The sequence below is a fragment of the Salmo salar genome, chromosome 16 (genome assembly GCF_965601325.2).
Source record: "Salmo salar chromosome 16, fSalSal1, whole genome shotgun sequence".
Classification (NCBI taxonomy): Eukaryota; Metazoa; Chordata; class Actinopteri; order Salmoniformes; family Salmonidae; genus Salmo; species Salmo salar.
The window spans coordinates 16,365,853-16,385,730 of NC_138306.1; the positions used below are offsets into that span (position 1 = coordinate 16,365,853).

The 19,878-nt window shown below is 44.4% G+C and overlaps 2 protein-coding genes across 2 annotated transcripts in view; one reads left to right on the forward strand and one right to left on the reverse strand.

Moving 5' to 3' along the window:
• Nucleotides 1–19,878, forward strand: part of tspan9a (tetraspanin 9a) — a 287,169-nt gene that overhangs the window by 11,819 nt on the left and 255,472 nt on the right. The gene's annotated exons all lie outside the window — the stretch shown is intronic.
• LOC145861176 (uncharacterized) overlaps nt 1–19,878 on the reverse strand; it is a 29,593-nt gene that overhangs the window by 8,613 nt on the left and 1,102 nt on the right. The window lies entirely within an intron of this gene.

Here is a 19,878-nt window from a genome sequence, read left to right on the forward strand (position 1 = left end):
TTTTTTTACTCATCACATACGCTGCTGCTACTGTCTTATCGATCCTGTTGCCTAGTCACTTTATCCCTACCTACAATACATGTGCGTACCCCATGTACAGTGCATTTGGAAAGTTTTCAGACCACTTTACTTTTTCCATATTTTGTTACATTACAGCCTTATTCTAAAGCTTTTGTTTAGGAATCGAGAAAATAATTTCAACTGCGCACCTGGCTAGTATTATTATTATTATTATTATTAACAATATCGTAATCATCTTTCTTTTTCTACTACTTTGTCAAAAGAAGTTGTAACTGGACTTTGTTAATTACTATAACTATATTACTAATTGAATCAACAAATACACTTGATCTGTCACGTCCTGACCATAGTAAGTTGTTCTTTTCTATGGTAGAGTGGTCAGGGCGTGACAGGGAGTGTTTATGTTTGTTCTATGTCTTCTATTTCTATGTTGTAGTTCTAGTTTGTCTATTTCTAGGTTGGGGTTTATTGGGTTGACCTTCAATTGGAGGCAGCTGGTCCTCGTTGCCTCTAATTGGAGGTCATATTTAGTAGGGGTGTTTCTGCATGTTGTTTGTGTGTTTCTTGAGTAGTGTGTTGTCTCTCTGCGTCACGGTTTGTTGTTTTGTGTGTTCTAGTAATTAAGTGTATCGCATTCAGTTTCACGCTTTAATAAATATGTGGAACAACGACAACGTTGCATTTTGGTCCAATCCTTATAACAGCCGTGACATGAAGCCACTCCTCAGTAAAAGACACATGACAGCCCACTTGGATTTTTCCAAAAGACACCTAAAGAATCAGACCATGAGAAACAAGATTCTCTGGTCTCATGAAACCAAGATTGAACTCTTTGCCAAGCATCACATCTGGAGGAAACCTGGCACCATCCCTACAGTGAAGCATTGTGGTGGCAGCATCATGCTGTGGGGATGTTTTTCAGTGGCAGGGACTGAAAGATTAGTCAGGATTGAGGGAAATATGAATGGAGCAAAGTACAGAGATCCTTGATGAATACCTGCTCCATACCGCTCAGGACCTCAGACTGGGGCAAAGGTTCACCTTCCAACAGGACAACAACCTAAGAACACAGCCAAAACAATGCAGGAGTGGCTTCGAGACAAGTCTCTGAATGTCCTTGAGTGGCCCAGCCAGAGCCCGGACTTGAACCCAATCAAAAATCTCTGGAGAGACCTGAAAATAGCTGTACAGCGAGGCTCCCCATCCAACCAGACAGAGCTTTAGAGGATCTGCAGAGTAGAATGGGAGAAACTCCCCAAATACAGGTGTGCCAAGCTTGTAGCGTCATACCCAAGAAGACTTGAGGCTGTAATCGCTGCCAAAGATGCTTCAACAAAGTATTGAGTAAAGGGTCTGAATACTTATGTAAATGTGATGTTTATTTATTTTTTATGAATGAGCAAATGTTCGAAAAAACTGTTTTTGCTTTGTCATTATGGGGTATTGTGTGTAGATTGATGAGGGAAAAAGACTGTTTCATCCATTTTAGAATAAGGCTGTAAATAATTAAATGTGGAAAAAGTCAAGTGGTCTGAATATTTTCCGAAAGCACTGTATATAGCCAGGTTATTGTTGCTCATTGTGTATTTATTCCTTGTGTTGTTATTTTTCTATTATTTCTATTTTTGTCTCTGCATTGTTGGGAAGGGCCCATAAGCTTTTCACTGTTTGTCAACATCTGTGGTTTACAAAGCATGTGACAAATAAAGTGTGATTTGATTTGTTCACTTTAACATGATCGAAATGGTAGCTCCTCTTGGGAGGAAGAAAATTACTCAAAAATGAAAGCCTCATACCAATCTGAGGGATAGGTTGGGCCATGATCTTCCAGTACCACTGAAGGGATGTCTGGTCCTACTGTTTTTTAAGGACTAAAACGATCTGGCTGAAGGGGATTAAGTGGGAGAGAGTAAAGTGAAACCATAGAGTTTGGAAGATGAGCAGGCTTCGGGGTTTAAGTGGTGAACCTTTATTTAGCAGAGGCTTGAGGGAGCCGTTTCTTTGTGTAACCTTAGATAACTAGTCAATCTTTCTTGAGAGAATATATTATTTCAGTGTTTGATACGATTAATGTCTAACACTTGCCATATTGGGTTGCAATTCAACTGTAATGATCCGTACTTAACCTGTCTCTCATTATCTGAAGAGTGTTAGATGGAATTTATTTCTGTTTCAGTAGCCTGCCAGCTAGCTGATGACAGTTTTTGATAAGCCTGTGTTTGATGACTTGGCTCAATGTTTTATCTATTCTAGAGGACCGATAGTTCCAGGTGTGGGTGGATCCCACATACAGGCTTCAGTATTCAGATCATCTTTGTCATGAAGTGACATTTTAACTGGCTATAAAACAGGTTTATAATAATACACGTTTTGAGAAGTACCTCAGCATAATATGATATTTTATGGCGTGTTAATGACATCACGCCGTGGTGAAATTGAACAATACAAAGTGGAACCGTCGGGTGTTAGACTTCTCACTGGAAGAGACGGAGCCTACGTGAGCCAGTGAGAAGACGGGCTGTTTGTGATCATGAGACTACCAGTGTCAACAGCCTAAGCTACAGAAGGAACATGAATGGACATAACTGCAGGAGGTTTTCATCCATGCTCTGACTTCAAGATGATTTAGTCCCTACCTAACGTCCATAGGCTAGTCGTTAGCGTCAATTACTTATCCCAGACAGAGGAGCTCGCTGCTTATTGCCTGACCCTTCCTACCATTAACCTCGCTGTGTACTCCGTTAGAGCAGGAAACCGTCTTATTGTTGTTTCAGGAAATCGTTCGTGCCCCACATCACAAGACCTTATGATGTTCATTTGCAGTAGCAACACGTAAAGAGTACGAAGAATCCTTTGGCAATACGCTTGTCTATTCCCTTAGCATAGTCTGATCCCTATCCAATGTGAATTAGTAGCCTAGCTAATGCCTCTAGCAGGCTTAGCAGTGAAATTACACTTGTTCCAGACAGTTGTTCACATGACCTAGTCCCTCTCAGAGCACGGAACAGTCAGTTCCTGGAATGAGTTTGTTTTCTAGACGGGATTTCACCCCTCTCTGTTCCCCAATCTAAGATCAAATCAAAGTGCATTATATGCACAGGATACACGTGGTGTACACAGTACAGTGAAATGCATACTTGCAAGCTATCCTCTCAACAGTGTGGCAACACAAAACAAAATGTTCAATGAAAGACAATGAGTAGATCATTGTTTTGTTCATTTCTATCCATTACAATAGCAACCAGAGTAATAACACAGATAGAACAAGGAGCAAGATGTTTCACCGGATGTATAGATCTGAAGCATCCGGTTGGAATTTCCACTCACTACCAAATATGGTGAGGAGAGGAAGCCTAGTGGCAGGCAGTGGGAGAAGATGGAGCGAGATGGAACTGGCTCAACATTCAGCTGATTTTCTCATTAAAAAAGTAAGAGCTCAATGTAATTTTCTGTTTCCAAAACGAGAATCTGTTACAAACAGAGTGCAAGTTTTGTAGATGTGACCCTTTGACAAAGTATCAAAAAAATTGCTTTCTTTACAAGGATTGCAAGGGTGAATGGAGTAATTGGACACACTCAGTTCACAGAGAAGGTGTCACCCAACGTAAATATGCACATACATGCAAGAATGCACCAATAGGATCTCGCTAGCTCGTGCTTGGCTCTGCCCACCTTCTTGCTTGTTCTGCCCACTATGCTTCATTTGCTCCAATTCAAAATGACGCAGATGATGTAACGGCCGTCGTAGGAAGTGGACCAAAATGCAGCGGGTACGTGAATGCTCATATTTATTTTATTTCGAACACCACACAAAAACAACAAAACGAAAAATGAACGACAGCTAACAGTTCTGCAGGCTAAACATAGCAGTGCACGAATACAACTGTAGACCTCGGGCAGAAGGGCGACTCTGGGAGCTTCGGACTGTAGTGCGACTCTGGGAGCTCCAGACTGTAGGCCGTCTCACTCGGTTCCGGACTGTAGCCCGTCTTACTCGGTTCCGGACTGTAGGCCGTCTCACTCGGTTCCGGACTGTGGGCCGTCTCACTCAGTTCCGGACTGTGGGCCGTCTCTCTTGGTTCCGGACTGTGGGCCATCTCTAGACGGGGCGCTGTCGTCGGACACTCTGGACGGGGCACTGTTGCCGGAAGCTCTGGACGAGGCACTATTGCCGGAAGCTCTGGACGGGGTACTGTTGTCGGAAGCTCTGGATGGGGACTGCGCACTGAAAGCCTGATGCGTGGGGCTGGTAGTGGAGGTACCAGACTGGATACACGCACCTCAGGGCTAGTGCGAGGAGCAGGAACAGGACGAGTTGGACTGGGCTGACGCACTGGAGGCCTGGTGCGTGGTGCTGGCTTAGAAGACGCCAGACTGGATACACGCACCTCAGGGCTAGTGCAAGGAGCGGGAACAGGATACACTGGGCCGTGAAGGCGCACTGGCGGTCTTGAGCTCAGTACTGGAACCACCCTTACTGGCTGGATGCCCGCTTCCCCCTGGCAAATGCGGGGCGCTGGCACCGCGCACACCGGCCTGTGAATGCTCGGCCTCGACGCCGTGCGCATCACCCCATAGCACGGGGCCTGACCAGTAACAAGCTGCCTCCGATAAGCACAGGGAGTTGGCTTGGGGCTTAACCCTGGCCCAGCCAAACTACCCGTGTGCCCCCCCAAAAAAATGATTGGGGCTGCCTCTCAGGCTTAAATGCCAACCGTGTGTATAGAGCCTCATACCGGCGTCGCTCCGCCTTGGCTGCCTCTATCTCCTCCGGTGGGCGACGATATTCCCCAGCCTGGTGCCATGGTCCTGCCCCGTCCAGGATCTCCTCCCATGTCCAAGTCTCCGAATAGTCCACATAATTCCTCTTTTGCTCCTTACCCCGCTGCTTGGTCCGTTGATGGTGGGAAGTTCTGTAACGGCCGTCGTAGGAAGTGGACCAAAATGCAGCGGGTACGTGAATGCTCATATTTATTTTATTTCGAACACCACACAAAAACAACAAAACGAAAAAATGAACGACAGCTAACAGTTCTGCAGGCTAAACATAGCAGTGCACGAATACAACTTCCCACAAAGGGACAGGTGAAAACAGGCTACCTAAGTATGACTCTCAATCAGCAACAACGATGTACAGCTGTTCCTGATTGAGAGCCATACCAGGCCAACAGAAAGAAATACACAACATAGATAGAACCTAGAAACAACACATAGAACATAACCCAAAACCCCCGGAATACTCAAACCAAACACCCCTCTACATAAACACACACCCCGAACCACATAAAACAAATACCCCCCTGCCACGTCCTGACCAAACTACAATAACAAATGACCCCTTTACTGGTCAGAACGTGACAGATGAACTATCTTGAGTTAGTTATAAATATCTTTGGTAATAATATAGTAAATACACCTACTTCTAGGAAATATCCTATGACAATATGTAACCTTGTCTCTGAGCCACAGAGTCTGATTTCTGTCCAGTGTTAATTAGTAGCCTTACTCAGTGGTTCCCAAACCTTTTCACTCAGCCCCCATCTCCCTAGTTCTATGGGCACAAAGCACTGTTCATGACACAAACTGTTTACACCCTTCTTGTTGGTGGAGAGAATTTTGCAGGTTTAAAGCTTATTTTCTTGCAATTTTGCCATGTCTAATGTGTATTCATGTGATATTTCAGTGACTAAAAAATTACAACAATATCTATGGGCAACAAAACCTAACCTAGTTGATCTGGACATTTCGGACAAGTTATAAATAGCTCTCTAAGGTATGCAACGACTAACATGACAGGAGGAAATGATGCACTGCCCAGTTTCTACTATTACAACTTTGAAGAGTAAGTTTAAAGCCAGACTGAGTTTCTTAAATAAATACTACTGCCCTAGCTAATGCTTTTAGCAGGCCTACCAGGGATGTCAAACCATAACACTCCTGTCCAGTGTGAAGTAGTAGCTAATATAAGTGAAGGACCTCAGAGAGTTGTCCCCAGTGTGACTAATGGTAGACAAGGGAAGCTCATTGACAAGGCACAGCCATCTCTCCCTCAAGCTTCCGCCAGGCCGATAATCAAAAGCACCTTTGTGAGCTAGAAGAAAGGTTGGGCTTCTTGGCTTGGCTACCACACTGTGGCAATTAAACATGTTGGTAAACATGGACCTCCTCGCTCTCTCTCTCTTTCTCCACTTCTCTACTTGTGTAACTCCTCTTAGCACCTACCACAACACAAATCCACACTGCCACCTGGATTTGCAAAATCCTCATTGGTTTTGACTTTATGTTTTTATGTTACGAGCCCAGATGGACTGGTCTGCCCTCTCTGCCGTAAACTATATTCGACATCGTTTTAGTACAGTCATTAGTGCATCTGGAAGCAACAGCCAAGCTTCTTATTTCCCCTGCTGTTTGCCCCAACATTAGTTGAGTGGCTAGTGATGGGTCATTTGCCTTTCAATCTCACTCTGGTTCTCCTGTATTGCATTATTGCAAGTTAAACAACAGCTGAAATCATATTACTGGTTCACTGACGTTCACAATAGGAAGCGAATGGACACACTGATTATGATGCTCTAAAGATGCAGTCATGTCGGTGCTTTTCTTGGTGTATTAAGTGGATGTCCGTCTGATTTGCCCCCTAGCTTTTCCTTAAATAGTTGGCCTTGTATGAGCCTTAAATAGATGTACTGAATGTCCTTCCCAGTGGTTTCACCAGGGAGTATCAATAACACACTCCTCTCAAACATCCGATTTGGTATGCGAATCCTCTTGTTCCATGTTCCTGTTATGTTATGCGCGCGTGTGAGTGTATGCGTGCGCGCATGTGTTTTTGTGTGTGCACGTCTATTGCTTTCAGTGTTATTCCGAGCTCTAATATATTTTGTGTGTCGCTGTGTTTATCTTAGAAAAAAACAGAGTGAGGCTACTTATTCCTGACCTAGCACTTCCTCCCTGCTCTATCGTGTGAGTGACCTCACACGCAGGAAGTAGAGTTCACTGGGCTGCCGGGACACCCAGGATTTGTGTTGATTTCATAAATGAACCATTAAGCCATGTTCTCCTCAGATATTTCAGTTAAACTATTCATGTTTTCCTAAACCGACACATCATTTGCATGCAAATAAGCTATTTGGTTCTTTTCATGTTGCAATTGTAAGCGTTTATTTATCTTCTCCCTCACTAATAACATTATAAAGACTAGGAAATCTGTCTTGAGAAGAAAGGATTAATTCCAGTTAGACTAATTAAATGACAAGAAGACGATTGCGTGACAGATTGAACTATTTAACTGTGAGCTTGCTCTGTTTGCATCCCTCATAACACAGTTTCCCCATCACTGCACTCCAGCAGTGGTATCTACTGTTTATCCAGATAGAAGAGTGGCCCTCCAAAACCACCTGCAGCAGCAGTCCTGACCATCTCTCATCCAAAGCTGGCCCGACCCTGCTTAGCTTGCAGTGGTAACCACCAGAGGGGCCGTGTGGTACTAAGGGTGCTGCTGACAGACTAAAGCATTTAGCGAAATTAGCATTTGAGTCACTCTTTGAAAAGGTAGAATAGTAAAGGTTTCTTCAAATACATTGCAATGGCCATTTCGATGTGGACCTTAACCCATAAGAGTCTAAGCCCTGTCTAAGCCGGTCGAGGGGGTTGGGGGGGGCTTCTACTAAGCTATATGGAATTGTTTTAAGAAGGTCATACCAAGGATCATTTTGCTATTTGAATTTTAAGACCCCTTGAAGTATCAGAAAAATATGTAAAACAAATATTTGATGAACATGTTTATTTGTCCTTACTGCTATTAACCCATACAAACGCATTGAATAACAGATTCACTTCATGGAACAACAGAACGCCCAAAAAATGTGAAGAAAAATTGGTTCTGAAGTGTCTGTCCTATATCTGAGAGATATACAGTAAGAAAGATCAGGAAACATTATTATTATTTTATTTTTTTTACATGTATTTAACCCCATGTTTTTGTCACTAAACAGTCTCTGGCTTAGACAGGGCAAAGACGGTAGAGTGATTTATTAACCTTATTTTGTGCTTACACATGCAACTAAACAAAGTCAAATATTCCCTTCAAGCTAGCTACATTTAATGGATTTCTGACTGTTCACAGGAAGGAAACGACCGTCAGCGTTTCTCACATAAATGCATATAAATCCTGCAATCAGATTGTTAGCTTTTTTGAGGAGTTATTCCGTTTTTTTTTTTTCATGGAAAGCAATGGGACAAGATGGTGGCCTATGAATGTCTGGAGCTTTCTGCATATTGTTGTCCAGAATTTGGTTCTCCACTGAAGCGTTATAAGTCCTTGCCACTGCGCAAACCAGCGCATTGCATTATTATCACTCAAACAAGCAGGCAGATGGTTGGCTAAAATAAAAATAACAACGCCATGGCAATACGCAGAGAAACATTACATTGATAAAGACATTTCGGACTATCGCAGAAATCCATAGACCCTTCCCTCGCTCTCTCTTTGTCCGCCTCTGAATGCACCATCTGGGGGCAGCAGTTGGAGCTGTTCGGTGCTGCTTCACGGTTGTTTAATGCAACGCAGTCACACATTTTGAGGGGTCCCCACTTAACATGGAAATGGGGTTGACCCCACGCATGCTGCGTAGCCAACTCTGGACCTAAATGGGACACCAGGAAAGTATCTGAATACACCCATTGTCTGGGGCACTAGATGAAGTTTGGGGTTGAAGGGTTTGATCCCATTTAAAACCATGACCAAGTATTGGCCTCTCTCTCCTTCCCTGAAGGAGACCACTGGAAAACACAGTCCAGAGGATGCCAGTGGTTTCTGCCCCAAACTGTGAGAATAATTCAGAATCCATGAGATCTTTCGCAGAGGCATTTCCATGAGCATTGTTCTTCTTTTAGAGACTGTGGTTGAGAATGATGTACCATGTGCAGATGTGACCACAGGACAGACATGGACACAGGGCATACTTTAGCCTATCCTCAGTGCAGCTGTGGGACTGGGTCTGACTGTGCTGGCTTTTCCAACAGACATGTGGGAACTCTCACAGACAGGCTCAGTCAACTCATTGACACATGGCATGAGGCAAGACCAAGTGGTACAACATGCTATCACAATTTTAGTTTGCTAGCTAAATAACACGTACAACCTAGTAAATGGCCATAGTGTCACTGCATTGGAATGGTTAGCTACTGATTAGGAGATACTGTTTCACTGCTAGACACACATATACAGTAATTCTGGATGCTAATTAGGGTATGCACATTGTCATTTCTTTGTGGCTATATTGGTACACATAAAAGTACACCTTTTATTTTAAGGTGCCCTTCAGCCTCGCTGAGACCTCCATGCCAATTATGGGCACTGGCTCTTTTTCAGGAAGTCTCTGTTATTTGTAGGGGGATATTAATAACTTGAATAACTGAGAAGCAATTCATGTGGAGACGGTTTATCTTCAGTGTGTGAGACGAATATGGGAGAATATATATATATATATTTTTGAAAGGGCCATTCCACGGTAACAGAATGCAATCATTGGCCATTGTTTTTTGTTTGGCATACATTTAAAAAGTGAAAAATCTCATTCTCATTCTGTTACTGTGGAATTGCCCGAAAGCAATTTTCAGAACTGATGTTGATCCAAAATCAGTGTTCCAAGTGATATAACCTCAAAGACGACTTATCATCATTTTGTTCTTTATCAGGTCACTTTCAGATGTGGAATGTCAAGGGATTTTGCAATAAATTATTTATATCAAATCAATAACAATGAAAGGACTTTCTGATGATGCACTGAAGATATGAATCATCTCATGATTGATGTACTGTTATTGCACTATGGGAGCCAATATAGGATCCAAAGGTAATGAAGTTTCTATGAGGCTCAGTCTGGTTTTTTGGTAGCGTCATAATCCAGCTCTGATGTGAAATCTGATTGAGGCCTGTGGTTCATGCATGAGTTAGCTGGTATTTGACACTTCCTGATTCACTGCCACATGGGTGATTGAACTAAGAATAGGTTTACTGAGTCTTACTCAAATCAACTGAGCTGAATTATAATACAGTACCTATTCTGAAATGGCAATTTAGAAATTGGTAATTATTCGCAGCCGGCCACGGCCGAGAGACCCATGAGGCGGCGTCCAATTGGCCCAGCCGGCCGGGATGTCCTTGTCCCATTGCGCTCTAGCAACTCCTGTGGCGGGCCGGGTGTATGCACGCTGACACGGTCGGTGTTTCCTCCGACACATTGGTGTAGCTGGCTTCCGGGTTAAGCGAGCAGTGTATAAAGAAGCAGTGCGGCTTGGCAGGGTCGTCTTTCAGAGGACGCGCGGCTCTCGACCTTCGCCTCTCCCGAGTCCGTAGGGGAGTTGTAGCGATGGAGCAAGACTGTAGCTCCCAATTTGTATATCACGAAAATTGGAGAGAAAAAGGGGTAATAAAAAGAGAAAGAAATCAGAAATGAGGAAGTATAAAATCCAGAAACAAGAGAATGAACAGACATGAGTTCCTTGGTTCTGAGATCTGTCAACGTAAAGAGGTATTTAATTGACTATGCCTATTGGCATCGTCCAACATCCTCACTTCTCTTTAGCTTCGAAAAGTGTCAATTTAATTATATTTAAATGCACCTTGCCTAGGGGATAGGACCAATGTGAATCATAGACATAGGTTGGGCACGTCAACAAAGTTGTATCTTTGCATGTGTGTTTCTTACATTACCTTGTCTTTGTTGATGCCTTTGTGATTGACCCAGCAGCTAAACTGTGAACTCAACAGCCTTTCATTCTGTGGAGCCTAACTCCATATGAAGTCACATCTACTCAGTGTAAAACTTTTCAGAAGCTCTCTTATGCATGTCCAAGAACATCAGGAATCAAAATGATTTTTATTAGCAGCGATGGAAAAGCTTTGGCATTCAGCTCTGCCTTTTAGTTGCCAGTGTGCAGGGAAAGCAGCTGGAATTGGGTACTGCGGGCTGTGGGGAGAGATTATGTCAGTGTGTGTGTGTGCATGAGTGTGTAGCTCGGAAAATCTGTGCCTGTCAGGAGAGGGTCCCATCATTCACTCTCTGGACTGGGACAAGACTATTGGACTGTTAGCACATTGCTGCTTCTGCTGCAGAGGAGGATAGGAGCTCTCAGAATATGCAAGAGGAACACTGATTAGGGCTGTGAGGGAAGATGGCAAGAGTAGCAGGTGCATAATACAGGCATTTCCATGTAAAAAGCCCCATGAGCTCTAACATGTGAAGTTTATAGGAGCACATCAAAAACCCATGAGCACCTTCTCTTTACATTTACTGTAACCAGCCCTCTCACCCACTGAGTACCGTCTGGTCTTTCCAAATCTAAACCAAACATACAGTTGAAGTCGGAAGTTTACATACTGTCACATCCTGACCTTAGTAAGATGTCATTTTCTATAGTAGAGTAGGGCAGGGCGTGACGGGGGTGTTTTGGGTTGTTCTATGTTTAAGTTCTAGTTTTCTATTTCTATGTTGGGATTGTTTGGGTTGATCTCTAATTGGAGGCAGCTGATCCTCATTGCCTCTGATTAGAGATCATATTTAAGTAGGGGTTTTTCTCATTGTTGTTTGTGGGTTATTATCTTTTGAGTAGTGTGTTTACCCTCTCTGCGTCACGGTTTGTTGTTTTTGTATATTCAAGTATTTAAGTGTATTGCATTTGTAACAGTGTAGGTTCCGTCCCTCTCTTCGCCCCAACCCGGGCTCGAACCAGGGACCCTTGCACACATCAACAACTGACACCCCACGAAGCATCGTTACCCATCGCGCCACAAAAGCCGCGGCCCTTGCAACGCAAGGGGAAACCCTACTTCAAGTCTCAGAGCGAGTGACGTCACTGATTGAAATGCTATTAGCGCGCACCACCGCTAACTAACTAGCCATTTCGCATTGGTTACACTCACCCCCCCTTTGACCTCCTCCTTTTCCGCAGCAACCAATGATCCGGGACACGGCACCAATGTAACAGTGTAGGTTCCGTCCCTCTCTTCGCCCCAACCCGGGCTCGAACCAGGGACCCTTGCACACATCAACAACTGACACCCCACGAAGCATCGTTACCCATCGTGCCACAAAAGCCGCGGCCCTTGCAACGCAAGGGGAAACCCTACTTCAAGTCTCAGAGCGAGTGACGTCACTGATTGAAATGCTATTAGCGCGCACCACCGCTAACTAACTAGCCATTTCACGTCAGTTACACATTCAGTTTCACTTTTAATAAATATGTGGAACTACGAACACGCTGCATTTTGGTCCGCTCCTTCAGACAGCCGTGACAGAATAACCCACCATAAAAGGACCAAGCGGCGTGAGGAGAAGTACTTGGAGTTGTGGACTTGGGAGGAAATATTAGACGGTAAAGGACCCTGGAGCCAGGCTGGGGAGTATCATCGCCCGAATGAGGAACTAGAGGAAGTCAAGAGGGAGCGACGTTACTACGAAGCGCTATATCCACCTATAATCCCCCCCCCCAAAATGTGGGGGGGCATAAGGGGAGTTTGTCAACATCAGGGGGGAGCCCTGATCAAACTTCCCGTGCCTATCGGAGAGAGCCGTGAAACAGACAGAAGTCAGTACAGGAGTCAAGCGCGGAGCTCGATGCGAGATTCCGAAGGGAAGTACTGGCTGAAAGAGCACGGCGGGGCGTACGGAGGAGCGAGCAATGAGTTACGGTGTGGTGCGCACTATATCGCCCATACGCACTCACAGCCTGGTGCGGTCGGTGCAAGCTCCTCGCCAGTGTAGGGCGACGATGGTCATTGAACCCGGAAGGAGTAGGCCTGCTCAGCATGCCAGGTCCCAAGTTCGCCTACATAGCCCGGTACGTCCTGTTCCTGCTCCTTTCACTCGTCTTGAGGTGCGTGTTACCAGTCTGGCGCCACCTAAGCCAGTTCCACGCACCAGACCTCCAGTGCGCATACCCAGTCCGGAGTGTCCTGTCTCTGCTCCCTGCACAAGTCCTGAGGTGCGTGTTACCAGTCTGGAGCCACCCAGCACCAAGTCTCCAGTACGTATCCATAACCCAGTACAGCTATTGCCTGCTGTGAGCACTCGGCCTCAGTCCCGTGAGACCGATTCCTGCTCCTCGCACTCTCCCTCCAGTGCGCCTCCATAGCCCAGTACGTCCCGTGCCTGCTCCCCGCACTCGACCTGAGGTGCGTGTTACCAGTCTGGCGCCACCTATGCCAGTCCCACGCATCGAACCTCCAGCTGCGGTCCGCAGCCCGGAGCCTTCAACGGCGGTCCGCAGCCCGGTGTCTTCAGCGGCAGTTGTCGGTCCAAAGCCTCCGGCGATGATCCATGGTCTGGTTCCTCCGGACATACAGAAGCGGGGGGGATCAGCGGGTGGTGGGGGTACTACGCCCGGAACCAGAGCCGCCGCCATAGACATTAGTCACCCACCCTACTCTCCCTTTTTGTTTTGTGTTTTTTTTTTCTCGCATTCGGAGTCTGCAGCTTTGGGGGGGGGTACTGTCACGTCCTGACCCTAGTAAGATGTCATTTTCTATAGTAGAGTAGGGCAGGGCATGACAGGGGGTGTTTTGGGTTGTTCTATGTTTTATATTTCTATGTTGGGATTGTTTGGGGTTGATCTCTAATTGGAGGCAGCTGATCCTCATTGCCTCTGATTAGAGATCATATTTAAGTAGGGGTTTTTCTCATTGTTTGTGGGTTATCTTTTGAGTAGTGTTTTCCTCTCTGCGTCACGGTTTGTTGTTTTTGTGTATTTAAGTGTATTGCATTCAGTTTCACTTTTAATAAATATGTGGAACTACGAACACGCTGCATTTTGGTCCGCTCCTTCAGACAGCCATGACACATACACTTTAGCCAAATACATTTCAACTCAGTTTTCCACAATTCCTGACATTTAATCCTAGTAAAAATTCAAATGACCTTGTGAAGATGCTGGAGGAAACAGGTACAGAAGTATCTGTATCCACAGTAAACCGAGTCCGATATCGACATAACCTGAAAGCCTGCTCAGCAAGGAAGAAGCCACTGCTCCAAAACCGCCATAAAAAAGCCAGACTACGGTTTGCAACTGCACATGGGGACAAAGATCGTACTTTTTTGGAGAAATGTCCTCTGGTCTGATGAAGCAAAAATAGAACTGTTTGGCCATAATGACCACCGTTATGTTTGGAAGAAAAAGGGGGATGCTTGCAAGCCGAAGAACACCATCCCAACCGTGAAGCACGCGGGTGGCAGCATCATGTTGTGTGGGTGCTTTGCTGCAGGAGGGACTGGTGCACTTCACAAAATAGATGGCATCATGAGGATGGGAAATTCTGTGGATATTTTGAAGCATCATTTCAAGACATCAGTCAGGAAGTTAAAGCTTGGTCGCAAATGGGTCTTCCAAATGGACCATGACCCCAAGCATATGTCCAAAGTTGTGGCAAAATGGCTTAAGGATAACAAAGTCAAGGTAATGAAGTGGCCATCAAATCCCTGACCCCAATCCTATATAAAATGTGTTGGCATAACTAAAAAAGCATGTGCGAGCAAGGAGGCCTACAAACCTGACTCCGTTACACCAGCTCTGTCAGGAGAAATGGGCCAGAATTCACCCAACTTAATGTTGGGAAGCTTGTGGTAGGCTACCTGAAACGTTTGACCGAAGTTAAACAATTTAAAGACAATGCTACCAAATACTAATTGAGTGTATGTAAACTTCTGACCCACTAGAAATGTGATGAAATAAATAAAAGCTGAAATAAATCATTCTCTCTACTATTATTCTGACATTTCACGTTCTTAAAATAAAGTGGTGATCTTAACTGACCTAAGACAGGGCATTTTTACTAGGATTAAATGTCAGGAATTGTGAAAACTGAGTTTAAATGTATTTGGCTAAGGTGTTTGTAAACGTCCGACTTCAACTGTACATAGCATAGCACGTGGCAAACAAGCAATAAAGCTTGTAAGGTAGCAAGGCAATAGCAGGCAATAATTTCATCACAAAGGCAACTGCACAAAAGGTGCATAAACAATGAACATGTATTGGTTACCAGCTACATGTATCAAAGAAAAACAGATAAATGGCTGCTTGGCTTGTCCATTAGCATGTGACGGCCATTAGCGTCCAAAATCCCACACAAACAAAACAGAGGTGAGGAAGTCCTCTTCTTAGTCCTCTTCTATGCAGTAAAAGCTGTTTGTACTCACATTCAATGATGAATACTGGTTGTTGTGAGAGTTGTTGGTGTGCTCAACCACTCAACTCTGTCTGGGTGAAGGTATAAGGTATAAATACCTGGCCATATAAATATATTGAGTGTACACCTGCCACAAGTGCACTCCGTCCTTTCGTGACCATAAAGTTGAGTAGAGGGCACACTTTCCACAAATGCCCTCTGCCCAACTCCACATCACCGAACAGGGAATTCTGTACAACCAATAATAGCAAAAGTGTGTTACTACAACTGTTTATTGATGTAATTCCTTGGAAAGTATCTGTTTAATTTGAACAGTTTATTTTTATGTATCTCGTTTCACTTGCATGGAAACTTTTTCCCATTAGAGTTATTTTGGTAATTTATGTTTTTATGTTTTGTAATGTGATAGATGAAATCATAGGCTTGTTAAAAGTTTTGGTCAGAGAGGAAAACTTTCTTCCAGATTATGTAACTTGTGTCCCATTTTGTGATAAATGGCCCAATACTATCTGAAATATTCTGCACTGTTAATGCACAGATGGTCTAATTACGCAGTGTGCGCTGCGCGTGTGTGTGCGCTGTGCGTGTGTGTGCACGCGGTTGAGTAAAAAGTTCAGACTTTTTGACTGCATCTAGTGGAAGCCCTAGTGGAAGTGAAGTGTGAGAATGTGACCGACCAGCCAGTGGAATGCAGAGTGAGCTTCCACAGTGACAGACATGTCTGTTCAGCAGCTGCTTTGTTTCCTGGTCACCATAACTAGCCTAACTAGCCATACCCCACCAGTCAGAGACAGCCCTCTGGACCTCTCAGCCTGTTGTCTCAGCCTGATTATTCTCCTGCTATGCACCCCTCGCTGCCCCCCATCCTGTCCACACTGTCTGTCGCTCTCTGTTAAGTTATAGACAGACCCGTGGGATGACTGAACTGGGCTATACGAAGACAGGGACATACTGTAGGTATTGTAAAGGCATTGTATGCGAAGTGTTTTAGCTAGTAGCTTAATAGATGAAAAGGCTTTGATTTATTCTTTGATGGGTCATTTGAATGGATTATTCTCCATTAAACACACGTAGGTATGCGTTCCGCCTCTGACACGATCACAGCAATGTATAAAGGCCTTGTAGTGATTTCATCATTGCAAGATATGCCTTGGGGATTGTCCAAAAGTGTCCGTTGCCATAAGCTCTGAGTGGGCCTCTCTGTTTTAAAGTGTTTGCCATCTGTAAGTCTCCAAATCCACTTTTATGTTACTTTTCTAGTGTATAATACAGTGAATGATGACTGCAATTTCTTTAGTGCTTTATAGACCTCAGCATAAAAAAACAGGCTCAAAGTTCAAATGGTTCACATGAGGGCCTATATTATAGTTTACTGTAACAGAGCTTACATTAGAGGCCTGGGACCCACCATTATCAAAAACTGAACCAGCAGATATGAAATGCTTGTTAAAAACCCCAACAATATCGGCTTTGGGACGCTTGTTTGTGATGCTCTGGATCGAGTGGGACAACATTCCACAGGCCACAATCAACAGCCTGATCAACTATGTGAAGGAGATGTGTTGCGCCGCATGAGACAAATGGTACTGACTGGTTTTCTGATCCACACCCCTACCTTTCTTTTAAGGTATCTGTGACCAACAGATGCATATCTGTATTCCCAGTCGTGTGAAATCCATAGATTAGGGCCTAAGGAATTTATTTAAATTTACTGATTTCCTTATATGAAATGTAACTCAGTAAAATCTGAGAAATTGATGCGTGTTGCGTTTATATTTTTGTTCAGTGTATGTGACGTTTATCTTTTTAAATTCTGTTTTCCTGTTGGAACTTGGAGCCCATGAAGGCTGTCTCCTCAGAGGGGTGAATGACCGGCCACACTGCGTGACTGACCCGGCTCCAGCGTTCTCTGAATATAATTACAGCGTTAAACAACTTGAGGCATCTCCCTCGCTGGACCACACTGCACCAAACACCACAGGAAGGGCCCTTACTCGCTGACAAAAAGATCCCCATCGCTAAGGCCCGCTCGCAGGCCTCTTTAGTGAAAAGAGAAAGGATGGGAGGCCGCACTCCCTCTCACTGTGGGTCTGATTGAGGTCAAACAAATGTAGGCCTGATTGCTGTGCCACGGAGGGGATGGCTCTCATTGGATTTACTGTATAGAATCATTGCAACTTCATCAGTCTCCCTTCCTGATTGTTTAATCTTAAACCCCTGAATGTTTTATGTAAAATATGAAGCACATTTGTTTCCTTTTACCAGGCCACCACTGGTGTTCATCCTTAGTGTGTGTAGGCTGTATGAATGTACAGATGGAGTAATTATAACAGGTTTTGACAAAGACTAGTTCAGTCTCACTCCAATACATTTTTATAGAAAGTTAGCAAAAATAGATAAGATCTTGCTACCATGGAAAGGAAAATACCTGTCTATTTATGGAAAAAACACCCTGATTAACTCTTTAGTCATATCACAGTTTACCTATTTGCTTATGGTTTTGCCTACACCTAGTAACCTGCTTTTAAATTATATGAACGGCAAGCCAGATAAAATTAAAAGTGTCATGTCCTGTCCAGTAAAAGGGGTTATTTGTTATTGTAGTTTGGTCAGGGCGTGGCAGGGGGTGTTTGTTTTGTGTGTTTCGGGGTTTTTGATTTATGTTCTATATTTTCTATTTCTATGTTTATTCTAGTTTTCTATTTATATGTTGTGTTTTTCAATGACCTCCAATTAGAGGCAGCTGGTTGTCGTTGTCTCCAATTGGAGGCCATATTTAAGTGTGTTCGTTTTCACTCGTGTTTGTGGGTGGTTGTTTCCAGCATAAGTCTGTGCACCTTATTGGACTGTTTTCGTTGTTTGCTTTGTTTAAGTGTTTTTCCTTTAATAAATAAGAAGATGAGCACTTTACCCGCTCCCCGTCCAGTGCTTCCAGCGACGTCCTACAGTCCGGAACCGACAGAGACGGCCCACAGTCCGGAACCGGCAGAGACGGCCCACAGTCCGGAACCGGCAGGGACGGCCCACAGTCCGGAACCGGCAGGGACGGCCCACAGTCCGGAACCGGCAGGGACGGCCCACAGTCCGGAACCGGCAGGGACGGCCCACAGTCCGGAGCCTGCAGAGACGGCCCACGGTCCGGAGCCTGCAGAGACGGCCCACAGTCCGGAGCCTGCAGAGACGGCCCACAGTCCGGAGCCTGCAGAGACGCACCTCAGCCCGAGGTCTCCAGCGACGCACCTCAGCCCGAGGTCTCCAGCGACGCACCTCAGCCCGAGGTCTCCAGCGACGCACCTCAGCCCGAGGTCTCCAGCGACGCACCTCAGCCCGAGGTCTCCAGCGACGCACCTCAGCCCAGAGCCTTCATCAGTGGTCTACAGGCCTGAGCCTTTAGCGGGGGTGGGCAGGTTAGAATGGGGACTAAGCCCGGAGCCAGAGCCACCTCCGTAGTTGGAGGATTGGGGGGGGGGGTGTAGCACGGGAGCCGTCGTTGACAGTGGCCACCCTCCCTTCCCTCCCTTTAAGTTTGGGGTTATTTTTTGTGGGGTTTTTGTTTTGAGGTGCATTCGGGGTCTGCACCTTTGGGGGGAGGGCGGTACTGTCACGTCCTGACCAGTAAAAGGGGTTATTTGTTATTGTAGTTTGGTCAGGGCGTGGCAGGGGGTGTTTGTTTTGTGTGTTTCGGGGTTTTTGATTTATGTTATATATTTTCTATTTCTATGTTTATTCTAGTTTTATATTTCTATGTTGTGTTTTTCAATGACCTCCAATTAGAGGCAGCTGGTTGTTGTTGCCTCTAATTGGAGGCCATATTTAAGTGTGTTCGTTTTCACTTGTGTTTGTGGGTGGTTGTTTCCAGTATAAGTCTGTGCACCTTATTGGACTGTTTTCGTTGTTTGTTTTGTTTAAGTGTTTTTCCTTCAATAAATAAGAAGATGAGCACTTTACCCGCTGCATTTTGGTCCACTCCTTACGACGCCTGTGACAAAAAGGGCCTATTTATATAACGACTATGAATTCGGAGGGCAGAAATTATTAAATATTAAAGCATTAGACCTCTCACTAAAGGCATCAGTCATACCAAAGTTATACTTAAATCCAAACTGGTTTTCTAATAAATTGGTACGAATGTCTCATCCTATGTTCAAGAAGGACCTTTTTCCCTTTATTCAGATTACACCTGCCCACTTTCGGTTGTTTGAAAAGGAAATAATCTCCAAAATATCTTTACTTTTTAAACAAGCCTTAGAAAGTTGGTTGCAATTTCAGTTTAATCCACCTGAAAAGACAGAACAAATAATACAACAAATATTGTGGTTAAATTCAAATATAGTAATTGCTAAAAAAAACTGTATTTTTCGAAGAAATGCTTAAAAAAGGTATAATTTTAGTGAATGATATTATAAATAGGACTGGTGGAGTGATGTCACACATGCAGCTAACACAGACATATGGAAATGTCTGCTCTACCCAAAATTACAACCAATTAATTGCAGCATTACCACAAAAATGGAAAAGGCAAGTAGAAGGGGGAAAAAGTAAGGAACTTGTATGTCAGCCCTGCATTAAAGAACATAAATGGTTAAAGAAAAGTGTGATAAATAAAACATATTCCAATTTCATTTAAGGACCAAAAAACTGACAGCTGTGCCATATAAATTGCAAAATAGTTG